This window comes from Symphalangus syndactylus, chromosome 14 (genome assembly GCF_028878055.3).
Source record: "Symphalangus syndactylus isolate Jambi chromosome 14, NHGRI_mSymSyn1-v2.1_pri, whole genome shotgun sequence".
NCBI classification, from domain to species: Eukaryota; Metazoa; Chordata; class Mammalia; order Primates; family Hylobatidae; genus Symphalangus; species Symphalangus syndactylus.
This window is the reverse complement of record NC_072436.2, coordinates 18,863,497-18,883,244: the sequence shown is the minus strand read 5'-3', so window position 1 is coordinate 18,883,244 and position 19,748 is coordinate 18,863,497. Positions and strand designations below refer to the sequence as shown.

At 40.6% G+C, this 19,748-nt stretch overlaps 1 long non-coding RNA gene across 2 annotated transcripts; it reads left to right on the top strand.

The window, feature by feature from the left end:
* The first annotated feature begins 7,027 nt into the window (after nucleotides 1-7,027).
* On the top strand, nucleotides 7,028-15,411 carry LOC129461918 (uncharacterized). Of its 2 annotated transcripts, none has more exons than XR_008650731.2 (3): nucleotides 7,028-7,553; nucleotides 13,524-13,610; nucleotides 14,490-15,411. It is a non-coding gene; the product is annotated as an uncharacterized lncRNA (long non-coding RNA). The 2 variants fall into 2 exon arrangements; XR_010115570.1 differs by lacking the exon at nucleotides 14,490-15,411 and adding an exon at nucleotides 13,800-14,211 and having other exon boundaries at nucleotides 7,414-7,553.
* Nucleotides 15,412-19,748: the final 4,337 nt, after the last annotated feature.

The following is a 19,748-nucleotide window of genomic DNA, read 5'->3' as shown; positions in this document are numbered from 1 at the left end:
TACGGTTTTAAATATAATTTTGGGATGAATTTATAAAGATGTATTCTACTTCGATGTATGCATCATTACACCAGATTCCGAACATTCTGTCAATCAATCATTCTTATGGTCACAAATATTTGCTTCCCAAAAATATTTATAAAATTCTGTGTGTCAGCCCCATCACATGTATTTTGGATCTGTCCTATCTCAAATTCTTACTACCTAGGAAACCAAAGCCCAAAAGAAGTATTAATTCTCTATCTACCTACAAACACACACATATACAGCAATAACTTGCAAATAAGAGTATGCTGGGAAAGAAAAGAGAGAAAGGACAGTCTACGACATGTCATGAAACAGACTTGCTTAATTGCACTCTGTATGGGGAATAAAGTGTTAAAAATCACCCAAACAGCTGAGATGAAAGGCAATACTTTCGGTTATTCATTTGTTTTTATTTCGAACTCCTCATCTGTTATACAACTTTGGCCTTTTAAAAATGAACTTATTTGTAAATAAGAATAATGAGTTGGCAACTGGATTCAGGTCTGGCCATTTTACCTGAGTGAAGAAAAAAATAAATGATGTAGCAGTCTGCAAAACCATCTGACTCCCCTTTGAAATCCTCTTGTTTCCTCCTGAGATTGTCTAATTATAGAGTAATGCTGGAAGTATTCTTCACTTGCAGATTAATTAGTTGATGCTTAAGTAGTTCTTTGAACATAAAAGGCAACATGTAAATCTAAGTGTAATCAATCATCCTCAAGCTAATGATCATTTAATTAGTGCTTTCTGCTGGTTTAACAGTCCATAAAGAAGAGGGCAATTTAGGGAAGGGTCTCCCACCATTGCAAAGAGGTAGCTAGAATGAAAAACAATGTTCAAAATAAAGGTTTTAACATTGGAAATAGATTGGAAATTGACTCCCCCTTCTTCTGGTGACTAACAGTCATGAGGGAACTGAAAATGAAGCTTATCTTTTAGTAGCATTTGCATATTTCCAGAATTAGGAATCACAGTTTAAATTGGGCTTATCTAATGTTTTGTGGCAAAACCAAATACTTGAGGTGATATTTACAGGGCAGAAAACAAGTTAACTGGAGTGTTTGTAAATATTATGAGGGCTTAACTTCCTGCATTCTTGGTAAAATGGTTTCCTAACTATAAAGTCATGTTCAGGTTGAAAGTTATATGATAAAGCTAGTTGTTTTGTAAAATACTTGTATTAGACCTTCTTACATGATTTTCTAATTATTTCTGTATTACTTCCCCTATTTGATTATATACTCAAAGCCAGGTGCCTTGCCTATTTCCAGCCTTATTCAGCTAAGAGTCAGTATTCGTTAAGTGAGTGTATCAATGAACAAATAATAACTAGAAATATACCTATACAATTAACATGAGAAAATGTGGCTTTGGGTATAAAAATTATTCTTCTAACTTAAAACATATTACGTCAAAGAAAATGTAAACAGTTCTGTTTGTCAATTAAGTCCCCATTCTAATGCTGGGCTGTTAACACAAACATCATCACAAAGAGATCACCCAGCCAACATGCTTAAGTTACCCAGCACTGCAAGGAGCCGTACTGGTTTATCTAGTCAATATCTGCATCACATGACTTTTTAAACTCACAGTTTTCTCAACAATGAATTGGGGCAATTGCGACAGTTAAATGGAATGATCAAAAAACCAAAGTGGTTATTTAATAGGTGTCAGCATTATTAACATCAGTTGATTTTTCTTTTTACATAATTTTAACTCAACAGAGAAAATAATTTAAAACCTTGCTAAAAATATGTGTAACCCTATCCTCCATGGACAAGAATTTCCTTTGCCAACTGATAATTCAAGTAGCACAAAAGCAACATTAGAGATCAGCACTGATACCTCATGTTAGTAAGAGGCACACACCTCAAACCTAAGCTTTCAGGGATGTTGTAAAATTCATCATTTAAAAAGAGATTTTTTTTTTTTTTTTTTTTTTTTTTTTTTTTTGAGACGGAGTCTCGCTCTGTCACCCAGGCTGGAGTGCAGTGGCGCGATCTCGGCTCACTGCAAGCTCCGCCTCCCGGGTTCACGCCATTCTCCTGCCTCAGCCTCTCCAAGTAGCTGGGACTACAGGCGCCCGCCACCACGCCCAGCTAATTTTTTTGTATTTTTAGTAGAGACGGGGTTTCACCGTGGTCTCGATCTCCTGACCTCGTGATCCGCCCGCCTCGGCCTCCCAAAGTGCTGGGATTACAAGCGTGAGCCACCACGCCCAGCCTAAAAAGAGATTTTTAAAAAGGCAATAGCAGTTATGAAGATATATGTCACATTAGCTTTTTCTCAAAAGAAAAAAAAAGACGCAAAGAATTTAACCGTGAAATAATAGTATAATTAGGGTAACAGTAATACTATTTAAAATTTTATTCGAAAAAGGAAACACTTCAACAATAGTAGTAGATGAGTGTCTCAAAGTACTCAGACGTCTACCCTGTTTTTCAGAAGCATGTTTTTCATATTCCTATCAGAACTCATGGAAGAATTTCTATATGCAATTTCCTCAAAAAAATCTCCACATCTAAATCTGACAAGACAGAAGTTTTGGGCATTCCTTACCAAATAGGCTGGTCATACAGCAGCATGCATTTGACTGCATTCCAGAACATGTGTCTTAAGAGGCTCTGCTGAAATGGTCCCTGCAGAAGATGAATGCACAGAATCTATATTAGACCCACAGGTAAAGCATTGGATGCAAAAACCACATTCACCCTACAGTCTTTTGACAAAGGTTTTTCGTGACTTAGCCTCTGACTTCTCTTACTTCTTGAGTGGATTTAGTACCATCGACTTCTACAGTGTATAAATAATCTTGGTCTGTGCACCCAAAGTCATGTAAGACAGTAGAAAAGAACCTACCTCAATTTGAGTAAAACATCAGTTTTTAGAAAATCAAGAATCTGTGTAAAGCAAGGCAGGAGAAAAGCAGATATTGCTAATGCCAATAGATTAAAACTTACACCAAGAAAAAAGCCACCACTTTGTAAATATTATATTGGATAAATCTGAAGTGGTGTCTAACATTTTTCCTTGGCTCTTTTTCTGAATATGAATGCTTTCTGTATTTTCTTGAAATTATGAGAATTTTTTAAAACTCCAAAAACAGAACAAAATTTTTATCATTGCTGATTTATTCTCAAGCTTTCCCTCTTTTAAGAAAACAAAAGAGGAAAAGTAAAACAATATATAACAAATAAACAAACCTAAGCAATAGATGCTGAATTCTGCTACATTTATCATTTTGTAGAAGCATGAGTAAAACAAGATAAAACATGTGAGTGTTCATTTACAGAAGTTACAAGCTTTATGAAATGCAAAGGAGCTGTATTTTATACCACAGGAAGCCAAGTGAAATAGGGTGAAACAGAAGTCGATCATATTCAAATAATTAAAATACAAATATATTTCATGAAGACTCTGATTCCAGACCTCTGCCCTCACTGTCTTCCATCCCCTTTTGTTGGAATCTCTGAAACCATTTTGTTTGGGGCAGAAAGTAGATTTTAGTATAGTAGGAAAAATGCCAAACATCCATGGCAACTTAGAATTTTTCCACTTTCTTTACATGTTCAATTGAGACCTTCATAAAATTATAAATGAAAGGATACATTATGAGCACTTTCTTTGAAGGGGAAAAAGAGGGTGGGGGGAGGCCTTGCCTGGAAGTAAAATTTTGGAGTCTATAGCCTTCTTCTCTGCAGAACTCTTGGGAGCTTTCTCTGCCAACAGCAGGACCCCTAAAAAAAGCTTGCCTCTGCCTTCAGAATTCAAAAAAGTAGAACCACCAGTTGCTCCCCTGACCGTGGGTGAGACGTTGATCACTAGGTGGGGACTGGAAAGTCCCGGGCTCCACTTTCTTGTCCCTCAAGGACTGAGGTCAGTGTGTCTTGGCACCTTATATCTACTCTCTCCACCCTCCTGCCTTCCCTCCCCTTCAACCAGGGATTCACTCCTGTTTACACTGGGGAGACTGCAACCTCTGTTTCTTAACGTTTAAAAGAAGTTTAAAAGCTTATAAAAAGGCTCTTAAGATTTCTTGGACACCAATCACCTCTTACAGAACAATATTTTGATGAGTTAAGTGTAAATGAATCAGAAACCTACGTATTAAATTTCCCTTGACATGAACATCAATTTAAAATATTAATGGAAAAAATGCCCGGGGCTCGAAGTGTTGGGGGTTTTCTCAAACCCAAAATGCTTGAACGTGGACTGGAAATCCATTCAGATCAACCAGGTTTGCTAATCCTCCCTCTCAACCTCCCCTAGACTGTAGTTACCGTGGAGGGAATAGTATTTCCAGCTATTGACCATCTGGCTGGGGATAGATCACATTCCTGGTCTTTATACTTGCATCTCAGCAGAAGCCCAAGGCTGGGCTGAGGCTGTTGAGATGTCCAGCCGCTGTTCACTGAAGGCTGACCCTAAAAGCTGCCTTTTTTTTTTTTTTTTGACCAAGGAAACTAAATAAACAATCACAGAAGATCATAAATCACTGACAAAGATATTTAGATTTGGAACAGCCCTCAAAAACAGAATGTGCCACAATTTATCCCTCAAAGATTAACTCAGTCCTGGGTCCTATAATTGTGCATCCCATGACTTCTGATGATAAATGACACAAGGGTCAAAACTTGAGAACCAGTAGGTGTTTTTGTTTTGTTTTGTTTTCTTTTAAATGTTGCCTCTGGGTCCAAGAAAACACCCAGAGGAACAGAAGCAACCCAAAATCCTGAAATTAGACTTGTTCCCTAAAATTATCACTATATATATATATATATATATGTATTTTTTTTGAGACAGTCTCACTTTGTTGCCCAGGCTGGAGTGCAGTGGCACAATCTTGGCTCACTGCAACCTCCACCTTCCGTGTTCAGGCGATACTTCTGCCTCAGCCTCCCGAGTATCTGGGACTACAGGCACCCGCCACCACGCCCAGCTGATTTTTTGTATTTTTACTAGAGACGGGGTTTCACCATGTTAGCCAGGATGGTCTCCATCTCCTGACCTCGTGATCCGCCTGCCTCGGTCTCCCAAAGTGCTGGGTTTACAGGCGTGAGTCACCGTGCCCAGCCCTGGTTTTTTAAGTTGATTTTTCATCTCTGTTTTGTTTTGTGAACGGATGACCACACACACTAGGTGAGTGACAAAATAAGGAGATGGAACCGAGTGACAAAGATGTCAAGCCTCTCCTCTTTGGCCACATTAGCTAATCTCATCATTTGGGACATGTGTCACAGATACTACAACTGTGAACAATTGCTAACTTCTTGGTGAAACACACCATGTGTTCAGTGCTTCAAAAGTATCATTGGGAGCATGTCTGCCTAATCTTCAACCCAACGCTCATTCTAGTATTGCACATGAAAGGATTCTGTGAACTCTCATAAACTATCCCCACATAAACTGTTTTTACTATTATTTTCAAAAGTCATATCCCTCACCCCCTTAAGGAGACCTTACAGTTCTCAGTACTTTAGAAGACGCCCTTAATCACCTCTATCTATCTCAGGAGGCGTGAGGACACGAGAGTTCCCTTCCAATGGGATATTTTCCCTTGCTCATTCTTTCTCAGAGACACTCTCTCAAAGGTTTGGCAGGGTCTGGTGGTCAGGGAAGAGTGCATCTTTACAGAAACATACCTTTTAAAAACAGTGTTCAGCCTTGTCCTACTCAAGACGTGCTGGATATGTGTTTGTTGAATGACTAAGTCAATGAGTGAATGAATGAAAAAGCCATACCTCTTTTACAATAAATTTGCATAGACGAATGAAAAATTAAAAGACTGTCAGAGACAGGTATAGCACAAATTGCCCCCACCTCAACTAGCCATCCCTTCACCTCCAACCCCTCCCACCACAGATGATTAGGGTTTTTTAGGAAAAAAAGAGAAGCTGTGCAGCAATGACACACCCCAAAGACAGCACACTAAGATTCCTTTGCTTTATATTGTTTATAATGTTTAACCTCTCTAGTGGCCACCAGTTCTTAAAAGCTCCTAAGCATTTTCACAGAAAATATAAGAGGAAAACAAGCAATAGGAACAACGTCAATGGTGCCTGCAGACACAGAAAGACTCAGAAAAATATGGAGGCTCTAGGACGCCTGATAACAAGTCTCATTTCCTAAAGTGAGATCTGGGGACTGGAGAAAGTGTTATCAACCAAGGCAGAGAATAGGATAGACATCAGAAATGCCCAATTTCAACACATTTTCTCAGTCTCCTTTCCTAGGCAAACCTGATGAATGTGCAGACATAAATAGATAGTCCTACCATAAATTGATCTCTTTTTATCCTAAATAATCAAGGTCCAGCCATTTCCCCCAAGCTGGGCTTCTCTTGCTCTCTCTGGAGATTCAGCATAAACATGTCCTCGAAGTTTTGCTCACGTAGATGAAGGTGGCAGAAAGCATGCAGCTACTGGGGTTGGTGGCTGTCCCCTGATTATGTGCAAAGGTGGAGGCCCATAGTTTATCCCCAGAAAGTTTCCATGCTTTCTCCTGGCATTTTCTCTCAAGCTTTTACAAGCCTTGTTCAGGGAGTGAAAACTCATTTTAAAGGTAGTTTAGACCCACCCTTCCCTTAGGGGAAATTTCTATGCAGGGGGAAAGCAAGCAAAACAAAACAAAAGTTACACTTCAAAGCCTTACAACATAAGTCCTCCCAGTTACTCAGCCCTCCCCTGTGCTAATTGCAGGAGATAGAGCCTGACTGTATTATTATTTGCATACTTGGTCAGAAGAAGGGCCACAGAAGGAGGTCTAGAAGCTCAGCTGGTGTTTGACTGACATCTTTTAGGATTTGGACCCCACCGCCCACCCCCCAACCAACACCACCACCAGTCCAGGACCTGATGTAATATTGCCACAGACTGATTCCCGTTGCCTTTGATATGCAACCTGTGCTTACAGTGAGCTCTCATGGCTAAAGAAAACAGTCAGCTCCTGCAGCATCTGATTTGCCTCCTGCCCTCGCTGCTGTTAATCTGCAACACGCCTCAGCCTCTAGATCGCTGCCGTTCAGAGTCGGATGTCATGGGGGCGACTGGCAGGGGTTCTTTCTTCTTTCGGTTTGATACATCCTTCCTTCCGCTGCTCCTCGCAATCAACCGCTAGGGGAAGGAGGGAAGCAGGCAGGAGGGAGAGCGGGAGACTTCCGGAAATCCCTTTCCTCCCTTCCCTTCACAGGTTGCCCCGTAGTGACCCTGGAGACTCCCGCCTGCCCCCAGTGAAGGAATTGGTTACTCTCCCAGAGCCCTCCCGGGGGGCATCGCTCCCTTCCTCACTTCCTCCTCTTCCTGCCCCCAGCCTCCACCCCTCCAGCCTCCTGCGGCTTCACAGCCAAGTACCCCATCTCAGGAAGAAGGAGTTGGAGCTCCGTGATGGTGAGCTTTCAGACTTCCCACTACAACCCCCGCCTCCCCAAAGGCACAGAGGCAAGCAGTGGCTTCCCTGGTATCATCTGTGAATCTAGGAGCATGAGGGAGCTATCGAAGATGGCATGTAGCCTGTTCTTCTTTCTCTTAGTAAGTAATAATATCTAAATGTGCTAGAGGGAAAATACTTTTTAATTTATATTTTAAAACTGGTTTAGATTTTGAATGTATAGTCTGTTTTCCTGGAGTCCAATTGTAACATGAATCCCAAACCTGGGAGTTCTGTTTTTATACATCAGGAAGGGGACCCACCCACTCACCCATCCACCCATCTTTCGACTCACCCACCCACTCGTTTGTAACTGCATAGTGGTTTATTTTGCCAGCACTAAACTATGCAGCTTGTTTCCCCTTTGCCAGCCAGAAAGCAAAGGCTGATCATTCTCAATTGACATGTACACCCCTACTCTGAAGCTACGGCTGGATGACACCTCAGACAAATGCACTGATACATAAAAGTTTTTCTGCATGTTTTCGTTTTTGATTCTTTTACTGGAAGCATTTTTATGGCTGGGAGGCAGGTGCACATCCATGGCAGTGAGGGGTCAGATATTAGAATACTTATGGTGCTTATAATTTTCATAGGATCACCCCCCTCACCCTCATTACCAATCAATTTCACTCTGTTTCAGGGTCACAGATCATACCCCTAATCCTGGCCAGTTGTCTCACCAATGTGTGTCACAAGGGGCCTGGGGCAAGAAAGTATAGACGACCCAGCATAACCGTTGCTTCTATTGCAAAGGGCACATCCTACAAAGAGCAGAACACGATTAGAGGCAGGCATAATTGCAGGCACTAAATTAGCATGGGTCTCTCAGCCAGGGGCTAATCTAAGCCAGACCTCACGTCATGGCAGGCCATGAGTACATCGCAATTACAATTCAAAAGAAAAGAGAAAAATCACCCTTAATTCTCAAATGTTTATTTTTAACACGGCAGATACTTAGCAATTATATCAGAGGCTGAGGCCTCTGGAGTAAGCAAGAAAGGTGATTTGGGTTAATAGTCTTTGAAAGGCTAAAGGATTTTCAACGTATGTATAGGACTGAGCCCTGTGCATGCTCCCCATTCTCTCCCTGACATCAGCCACATCCACCCCACCTCTGCCACTACACATTGGTGCTACCCAAGGTCTCCATTCATGCACTGTCCCTCTGCGTCTCATGCTTCATCCGGGCCCTCCTCTGACCTGACCTTACCTGGCTGACTTAGTGCCCCAATTCTCTAAAACACGGAGAGATGGAACTGGTAGCTTGAACCCTCCCAGTTCAATCTCTTCCCTTTGTAAGTTTTCCTGGTGCCCATGGGGCCCCATGTTTCTAGACTATGCCCTAACACAGAGCCTTTAAAGCTTACTTCCACATGAAGGCAGAAATCAATCTTAGGCTTAGGAGTGATTTTTTTTCTCTACAATCAACATGTATTAATTTTACATTCAAAAATCGCGTGTGCGTCTGTGTTTATTCGGTTTCAAAATCCAGTATACAACAAACTTTGCTTCTCCTGGCTGTTTAAACTCTTTTCACATGCTGTAGTCCTCGATTCACCAGTGCAATTAATTTGCCTTTGAATTTGCCACTGGGATTCTTTTTGGTCGGCGGGGGGGCGGTAGGGAGGGGTCAGAGTCTTGCTCTGTCACCCAGGCTGGAGTGCAGTGGCATGATCATAGCTCACTGTAGCCTCAAACTCTCGAGCTCAAGCAATCCTCCCACCTCAGCCTCCTGAGTGGCTGAAATTACAGGCATAAGCCACCATGCCTAGCTAAGTTTTTAATTTTTTTTGTATTGACAGGGTCTTCCTATGTTGCCCAGGCTGCTCTCAAACTTGTGGCCTCAAGTGTTCCTCCTGCCTCAGCCTCCCAAAGCACTGAGATTACCCTGGGTTTTTGCTTTTGTTTGTTTTTTTATTAATCAAAGTAGAAATCACAGACCCATTGTATTTCTACAGGTGAAATCATTATAACGTTGCCAGGGATTATTATCTATGAGTGGATGAGAGGTCTCTTTTTAACAGTTTTCTTTTTGTCTGGGGACCACTGCCCTGATAAAACTTAGGCTTTCCCTGGCGAGGACATAGTAACCCTTCCAGCCATATTATAATGAATTTTGTAAAGCTTGGCCAAACATTAGACTGTACTGGAATGTTACCTTTTTAAATTTCAGAATAAATAGGCTATCAGCAGGATCATGGACAAGTTTTGATCATACAGAGACAGTCATTGTAATAGGACTTTTTCTGTGTTAATATAATGATTTAATAAAGCCATTTGGCACATAAATAAGACTCTCTTAGACCAAGCGTTCTTAACAATGAGAGAATTGAGATCAGCCTATAGGGTGTATTAGCAAAAGTGTCTTTTCTAGCTTTAGTAAAACTCTTCCATCTGTTTAGCAATAATTTTATTATTCTGTATTAATAACCCTCCTGAAATAGATGCGGTAAAAAATGCTCTGCCCCTGTTATGATACTTTCCAAACAAGCTTAAAATTGCTCAGAAACAAAAGGCAGGAGAAAAAAGAAAGGGCAGTGTCTCCAGATAATGAAGTTCTGCCTTTGTGTTTTATCTGTAAAACAGTACGGTTTGAAAAGTCTGGATCCCATTTCATCTGAACTCAACATAAATGTAGTGCCTGGAATCCTCCCAAATGAATAAATTCTTTTCCGATAATTTTTAAGTGAGGAAAGATCAACAGGATAGGGGCATGAGGTGGGGGGAATTATAGGCTGGTGTGTGTATGTGTGTGTGTGTGTGTATGTGTATTTAGCAGGACAATTGAGAGAGTTCTGGACATAATTTTTTTCTTTTCTTTTTCTTTTTGGTGAACCATGCCGAATTTTGTCTTTCTTGAAAAACCTTAATAGATTTGTGTATTTGTTGACCAAGTGCTCTTTTTCATTCCTATTCAGCTTGCCTGTCCCATCCCAAGTATACTTGCCTCAGATGGCAACATGACAAAGCTCCCTTCCTTCTCTCGGATGGTTTGCGAGCTTCTGGTCTTCTTTTTCTTCTCCCTGGATTGTGCACAAAATGATGTCAATTTATGGTGGGGTAAGGGGATACTCCATGGACCATTTATCTCTTTAATTTTCCTCCACGTCGTGAGGTCTTGCTGAGCGCAGTCTGCAACTTCTGGAGTGATGAAGAGAACAAAAAGCTGTAGGTCTGTCACACTAACTCTCAGGATTGAGGTTACCAAAGAGGAACTGTGTAATTTCTTTATATAAATGGCTTAACCAGACCTCAAAAAGTCCTGTAATGAACACAGTTCTCTTTCGGGCTTAATGTTCTCACTTTGCTTCTTTGTTTAAAAAATAAAAGGTTGCGGGAGGAAAAAAGGCCATTGATCCTCCTCCTCCTTTGACCACTGGAAGAAAGGTAGAGAAAAAGAAAAAGAAAATTAACAAAGAAAGGACCCATATCCCTCCTGCTTCCCCCTTCTCTCCCCATCCACAAGCAAAATCTAATAACGATGATTAAATTACATGTCTTTTCCTCCCATTGAAATCCACTGCATACTATTCAAATATTAGAACTCAGGAAATAAGGCAGGACAAGGTCCCTCATGAAACCTTAGAAGGCAGCACAGGGGTTTGAGCTGGAGGTCTGCTTGGCTGGGCAGCTCTAATTAAGAAATCATCCTGCTGAGCAGAACTTAATCTAAATAAAATATAAAAAGGAATCCAGTGAAAACCATTACCTCCCCACCCCACCTCCTCACACACCTCACATCCATAGGCTGTGCTTCCCTAGTCCTAGGAACTCTCCCTCCCATCACCTGGGAGTTTGATGTTGTTCTATGTGCCCCACAGTACAATCAAAAGTGAAGTCTCAGCTCTAGAAGAGGAAGCTATGTCTTGCACTGGCCTCTTGCTGTTTGGCTGGCCTTTCACAGGGCCAGAGGCAGATTTAGTCAGTGTTGTTTTGGTTTGGACGGGTATATGAAATGGAGATTTGACCAAGGAATGATTAAAAAGCTGGTTATTTGCTATAGTTAACAAGGTATTGTGTGTTTCAAAATGCCTAGAAGAGAGGACCTGAGATGTTCCACACATAGAAATGATAAAGACTAATGGTTATGGACACTTCAAATACTCAGATGTGACCATTACACAGTCTATGCATGTAACGAAATATAGTATGTACCCCATAAATAAGTACAAATATTTGGATCAATTTTTAAAAAGCAAAGAGAAAAAAAAAAAGAGTTGACCATCTGGTCAGCCCTTCTATTCTTGATACAATGAACTGCCAACCCACAGCCTCTCTGCAGACTAGCTGGGTTCTTCTTGCCTGTCCGCCAACTGCATTTGATGGAGTAGCCACCTGAGAACAAAGTCCACATCTGTTTAACTTGATGTTGTTCACTATCCTTGTACTAATTAGTCCTTTATACTGTATTGAATCAGCCTCAGACCTCCGCCCCACCCCCATCCTGGGTGCTCCGTCTGATGTTGGGTGACATTTATTTAGCCTAATTTCCCACTCTCCTCCATAGAAATCTGTTCTGTGTTCTCGCTGATCTCACTGTTGACCCTATGAGTGTGCTGTTCTCTACATTACACCTTTGTGACTTTGCGTGGGCTGCCATGTCTGCCCACGGTAGTGGTTCTTAAGCTGTTGAAAACCTGTTGAAAGAGATAAATTCTATCCCTAAGGTGGGAAAAGCACACATATGTACATAAACACAGGGTTTTGCCAGCAATTTCAGGGAGTGCCTCACTCTCTAAGGAATATGTGATTACCAACTTGACCCATTTATGCCTGAGGTTGCAATTTTTGCAATCAAATCTTGGTGATGATCTTGAGCAGTAGGATATAAATAACTCCCACATGCTTAGCATTCCAATAATGGAACACTAGGCATAAATGGGTCAAACTCTTGAGATCAATTTTTCTCTCTTCTCCCATTTTGGGAAAACTCATACTTATCCTCAAGGAGACCTCCACAAAGTTTGCAGACTCCTGCTCTGTGCTCCTTGATGTCTTTTGTCTGTAAGGCCAGTACACCACTTACCATAGTGCAATAATCATTTGTTTGCGTGTCCATCTTCCTCTAGACCAAAGGGGGCAAATGTTCTCTTAAAAGTGCCAGAGAGTAAAAATTTTTAGGCTTTGTAGGTCATATGGTCTCTGTGGCAACTACTCAAGTCTGCTGTTTTTGCAAAAGCAACCATAGACGATGTCTTAGTCTGTTTGGGCTGCTATTAAACAATACTGTGGCCTGAGTGGCTTATATACAACAGATATTTATTTCTCACAGTTCTGGAAGCTGAGAAGTCTAAGGTCAAGGCTCCAGTGGATTCCGTATCTGGCGAGAGTCTATTTCCTGGTTTGTAGGTGGTGTCTTCTCTCTGTGTCCTCACATGGCAGAAGGGAAAAGGGAGCCCTCTGGGATCTATTTTTATAAAGGTACTAATCCCCTGCATGAGGCCTCCACCCTCAAGACCTGATGTATTAGTCCATTTTCATGCTGCTGATAAAGACATACCCGAGACTGGGCAATTTACAAAAGAAAGAGGTTTAATGGACTTACAGTTTCATGTAGCTGGGGAAGCCTCACAATCATGGCAGAAGGCAAGGAGAAGCAAGTTACATCTTACAGAGATAGCAGCAGGTAAAAAGGGAGAGCTTGTGCAGGGAAACTCCCATTTTTAAAACCATCATATCTCATAAGACTTACTATCTTGAGAACAGCACGGGAAAGACCTGCCCTCATGATTCAATTACCTCCCACCAGGTCCCACCCACAACACATGGGAATTCAAGATGAGATTTGGGTGCAGACAAAGCAAAACAATATCACCTAATCACCCCCCAAAGGCCCTACCTCCAAATACCATCACACTGGGGATTAGATTTGAACATAAGAATTCTGGGAGGACACAGACATTCAGTCTGTAGGGGACAATATGGAAACAAATGGGCATGGCTCTGTTCCAGTAACACTTTATATGCACTGCAATTTAAATTTCATATTGTTTTCATGTCATAAAATATTTTTTATTTGTTTTTCAAACATTAAAAAATATAAAAACTATCTTTTTTTATCTCATTAGCCATTCAAAAACAGATGAGATGGGGACAGATTTAACCCAAAGGACATAGTTCAACTCCTGGTCTTGACAGAGTAGAAGCCCTCAAAGGTAAATCTTACTCATTTTTGAGCTTTATTATCTAATCCCTCAAAGGTAATTCATCCTTGAGTTTAATTATCTGGTATTAACTGATACAAAAAATGCATATAAATGTACAATTGACCCTTGAACAACATAGGTTTGACCTGTGCAGATCCACTTATACTTGGATTTTCTTCTGCTTCTGTCCCTCCTAAGACAGCAAGACCAACCCCTCCTCTTCCTCCTCAGCCTACTCAATGTAAAGACAATAAGGATGAAGACCATTATGATGTTCTGCTTCCACTTAATGAATAATAAATATATTTTCTCTTCTTTATGATTTTCTTAATAACATTTCTTTCTCAAGTCTATTTTAAGAATACAGTGTATAATACATATAACGTACAAAACTTGCATAATCAACTGTTTCTGTTACCAATAAGACTTCCAGTCAACAGTAGCCTATTAGTAGTTAAGTTTTGGGGGGGTCAAAATTTACATGCCAACTTTTGACTGCATGGGGTGTTTGGGCCCCTAGTCCCTGCATTGTTTAAGGGTCAACTGTAATAACAACTATAAACAACTGAATGACCTTTTTATTACAAAAAATTCCTTGAGACAAAGCCTGAATAGAGCAACCATAAATGTGGCTTTGGGGACACTGTTGCGGCTTCATGTTTCATCATGACTAGAAACATAATACCTTAAGTAGTTAGCCACCAATGCTCCAATCGCAAATTCTGGAGGTCTGGGATTATTCCACAAATCACTGGGTAGATGCAAACCTTCTAGAGCAGTCTAGTATCAGTAGAGTAAAATATATCTCCTTTTAAAAATAAGATTTCTTTACCACTCCCTGCTTTCACACAATCACAGCTTCTTTTTATTTACTTATTTATTTTTTAGATGGAGTCTCACTCTGTTGCCAGGCTAGAATGAAATGGCACGATCTTGGCTCACTGCAATCTCCGCCTCCTGGGTTCAAGAGATTCTCCTGCCTCAGCCTCCTGAGTTGCTGGGACTACTGGCACACACCACCACGCCCAGCTAATTTTTGTATTTTTAGTAGAGACAGGGTTTCACCATGTTGGCCAGGATGGTCTCAATCTCTTGACCCCGTGATCTGCCCGCCTCAGCCTCCCAAAGTGCTGGGATTACAGGCGTGAGCCATTGCGCCTGGCCAATGACAGCTTCTTTGAACCTCTCTTTAACAATCTCTTAAACCTTATAGGTAGGCAGTTCTGAGACAGCTCGTAATGATCTCCCCTCCTGGTATTCAAGCCCTGATGTAATCCTCTCTTCTTGAATGTGAGCTGGACTTAGTGGTTTTCTTCTAATCAATTGAATACACACAAGTGATGAGCTGTCACTTCCAAAATTAGTTCACACAAAGCTGTAACTTTTGTTTTGTTCACAGCCTCTCTCAATTGCCTTCTCAGCTTGTATGCTTTGAAGAAGCAAGCTGCAGTATTGGAGAGGCCCATGTGGCAAGGAAATGAGGGTGGCCTCCAGTCAATGGCTGGTGAGAAACTGAGACCTTCCTTCCAACAATCATCAAGTAACTGAATACTCCCAACAACCATATGGGTTAGCTTAGAAGTGAACCTTTCTCTAGTTGAGGTTTCAGATAAGACCACAGATACTATACTAATACCTTGATTGCAGGCTTATGAGAAACCTTGAAATAAGAAGACTAAGTAAAACCATATCTGGATTCCTGACTTACAGAAACTGTGAGATGATAAATGTGTGTTATCTTAAGCCACAATTTTTTGGGGTGATTTGTTCTACAGCAATTGACAATGAATACTTCAACCTATAGTGACAACTGGATGTCTATTTACTCATTTTCCCCACCAAAATGTTAAGTTCCTACAGGGCAGAGGTTACAACGTATTAATCTTTCTACCTCTCACAGCCCATAATATACAAACTGACCCACAATGCGTGATTAATCAATGTTTGTTAAATTAACATGTATTTTGAGTTTCATTAAAATCAGTTAGTTCAAGTGATAATAACATTTAAATGTGCAGGAGCAGTAGGACAAGGCAGATAGCTGGTTAGGACAGAAAGTTTTTGAAAATTGTGAGGGGAAAAATTATTTATATTTCTACCCTGTTGTACCCAGCTTAGGTTTCAAAAACTTTCAGGGGATTTTTATTCATTTACAAAAGACTTCAAAGTTGGTACCTCGCCACCACTCTAAAGAGGTCTCTGCCCTTATTGACCCAACCATACTGACTTACCTGGTGCACAGTAGGAGCTATTATAAGGAGAGGGGAGAAGAAGGAAATAGAAACAACTGTGAAAAAGGTTGAAAAAAATAGGGAAAAGGATAGAAAAAGAGCAGAGGAAAGAGAAGAAGTAGTCAACATCCAACCCAGATGCAGAGAAATGATTCAAAAGAAAAAGTCTGATTTTCCTGTTGGAAATATTTTGAAAAGGAGCTAGACATTTATCAAAAAGGAAAAAAAAAAAAAAAGAATAACAGAGGTTGTCTTCCAAAGGACCCAACACTCTTGGAATTCAATGACCTAATTCTGTATATGGTTGCAGTGTGGAGATTGCCTCTTGTCTGATTCTCATGGCATTGAAACCTCTGATTTCTCAATAGCACATGCCACACCGCTATCAGAGGTCAGGTATAAAGAACAGAGGGTGTGGGGGCAGTCTAGATATTATGCTCAGCAAACATATTTTTATATCAGTGTAAATTCTATCTTGCTGGTTGCTTATCTTAGCAGTTAAATCAACTTTTCACTACTTTTGTAGACATTATATAATATCTTCTCCCTGCAGCTCCAGCCACCAGCTGTTAGTCAGCAGAATGGGAGAGGGACTGGGTCAGCTTGAGCTGAATAACTTCCATGCTGACATTTGAGGGAACCATTTCCTAGCCACTGAACAAACCTAAATGTTCTGCTATGGCCATAGAACCAAATAGATCTTAACAAAGAAACCTGAGAGCATTCAAAGGTCCAAACAATTGGAGCTAGTTCCTTCAAGCTTAAATATTCTTATCTGTAAAGTGGAGACAATAACTGTGTGTCTTATAGGGTTATTTTGAAGGCTAAATATGTGTAAAAGCCTCAGTCTACTGAAAGGTTGCTCGACCGTAACACTCTTTTCATTTTGTGAGGGATCATTCTTTGTTGGAGGTTAGGGACACTGCCTTGTGCATTACAGGATGTCTAGCAACATCCTTAGCTTCTATCCATCAGATGTTAGCACCCCACCCATGGACCACCATCTTCTCCATCATCACCATCAAAAATGTCTCCAGACATTTCCAAGTGTCCCCTGGGAGGGTAAAATCGCCCCTGGTTGAGAACCACTGTTCTAGTGCTTGGCATTGTTCCATAAACATCAGATGATATTTTTATCATTATAATTATTACTAAAGGCAACATTGCCCTGCTATGGAGATAGCTCCTTGGCCTCACGGAATCCCTACAATAGTTGCTGCATTTCTGCATCTTTCCAAGAGTAAGAGTTGAAAAGAGATAAGGTCAATTCATCTGACAACAATCCAATGGCAAACCTACTGTCTCCACAGAAATTCTTTTCATGGAAAGAAAGGGGGCTACCATTTTGATCTGCTGCAGGAACGAGGTCTATTCCTCAGCCTCACAGTTTGCAAAACGCTACAGACTTTTCCATGGGCATAAATTCTCCAGCTTTAGGGATTGCTGGTATAGTTGACTCTTGAAGCTGCTCTTGGATTTCCAAGGGTAGCACCATTTTTACCTGAGAAAAGAAGGAAAAAGATATTCAAGAAGGAGAACTTTTCAACAGAAGTTACTCCATTTGCTGTTTTTGTGGTTTTGTGCTTGTTTAGGTTTGCAAGTGTGTTTTCTGCCCAAATTGTTCTTGCATATTCTAACAGTGTTTGCTTTACGTGTTTTGATACCACGCTGTTTTGAAGGTACAAATGTTTTTCATGGCATGTCTTGTGTTAAGTGTAAAAACTGAGAGGTGAATGTCAGTGACTGAATAGAGTACAGTATTCCTCAAAGTTTCTAACTAAATAAACGTTAAGAGAAAAGTGAAGCGAGATTTCTGGAGGTCTGGAAGTGGCCAGCTGACAATATGGCATCTCGGCATCTCCTATTTTTATCCTTACGCTAAATGCAAATTTTAATTTCTGTGCTAAAATAATGTTTCATTAGTTTCAAGGTAAAAATGTGTAAATAGACTTTCCATATTGGCTTGTTTATTCTGTGGTTTTTCCTATCCCTTTTTAAAAGTATGTGCAGTGAATTTGCAAAGATCATAGTCTTGGAATTTAACCACCTGAATTTCAGTCCTTGGCTATACTACTGATAGAATGGATTAACTTGGGCATATCACTTAATCCTGGGGACCCTCAGTTTCCATATCCGAAATGAAGAAATAAGAAGTGACCTACTATATCACACCATTATAAGAAGTAAAGGCAATATATGTGAACAACAGAGCAGAGAGCCAGGCACAGAAAGTTCTCTATAGTCATTAGCTGGCATAATTACTATAAAAAGGAGCACTTTTGATGTAAAACATAGGTAGAAGGTCATAAGTTTGTTAATCTGCCTCTACCTCCCAACCCTCTACCCACCCTCCATACCTGGCCACCTGCCTCATACAGATATTGCCTAACCTTTAAAGAGGAACACTTTTGATATAAAACATAGGTAGAGGGTCACACAGTACATGAATGAGAAATGAAACAGAAGTCTGTTAATCTATTGCCACCTCCCAACCCTCTACCTACCCCCTATTCCTGGCCACCTGCCTCTGTACAGATCTTGCCTAACCTTTCCCAACAGGAAGAAGCTGGGATTTTGTGAAATACTTCCAAGGATGAAACTAACACAGCTCATTAACCCTCCCAAGTATCTGTGCTATAAGGATTTCCTGTCACTTTCCTATGACTCTGAATTACATCTACCCTGAGCCCCACATCAACATCTGGGACATTGCCTTGTCATGCTGACAGTTGCTCACATTTCCTGGCTTTGTTCACATTGCTTCTCAGACCCCTCTTCTGAAGATTCTGATTTTCGTGGTGTAGGGAGAGGGGCAGATAACATATATATATATATATATATATATATATATATATATATATATTTTTTTTTTTTTTTTTTTTTTTTTTTTTTTTTTTTTGAGACGGAGTCTTGCTCTGTCGCCCAGGCTGGAGTGCAGTGGCACAATCTCGGCTCACTGCAAGCTCCGCCTCCCGGGTTCACGCCATTCTCCTGCCTCAGCCTCTCTGAGCAGCTGGGACTACAGGTGCCCACCACCACGCCCAGCTAATTTTTTTGTATTTTTAGTAGAGACGGGGTTTCACCGTGGTCTCGATCTCCTGACCTCATGTTCCGCCCGCCTCGGCCTCCCAAAGTGCTGGGATTACAAGCGTGAGCCACTGCGCCTGGCAATAACTTATATTTTTAACAAGCGCCCTAAGTATTTCCTAAGATTGTGCAAGTTAGGAAAGCACTGCATTGTGCTATCTGCTTCTGTTGCCCACAGTACCAGAACACATCTCCAGACATCTAAAACAAAGAACGGCAGGTGTAATTTCTAAAAAAAAAAAAAAAAAAAAAAAAAAACCAAACAACAACAGCAACAAAAAAAACCTGATCATGGCAAATTTAATATTATTCTAAGTATCTACCAGAATTCAAACATACACCCTCCTTGACCTTGCAATTCTACTTCAAGGAATTAATCTTAACAAATATACTTCCAGATCTATAGAAAGGTGAATGTAAAAGCATTGTCTCTAATGCTGTGCGGAGTAATGCAGAAGACTGTGAGAAGAAACCTAATGTCCAACAATGGGGGAAGAAATTTATGGCATAGCCATATAATAGAATATTATGGAGCTTTACAAAGACAGCTGTCTGTGTTTTGGTATTTTACATCCATACAAGCCATTCTGTGTGTGTTGAATTAAATAAAAAGGTCTCCAAATTATATTTTAAATTAAAAATGTCAAAGTGCCTAATAGTATGGGCAGTTGACAATCTATCTCCTTCCTCTCTATAACCTTTCTAACTAGATTGTATGTGTCTTGTGCATTATAAGATGTTTAGCAACATCCTTAGCTTCTGTCCACCAGATGTTAGCACCCCACCCACAGACCACCACCCTCTCCATCATCACCATCAAAAAGTCTCC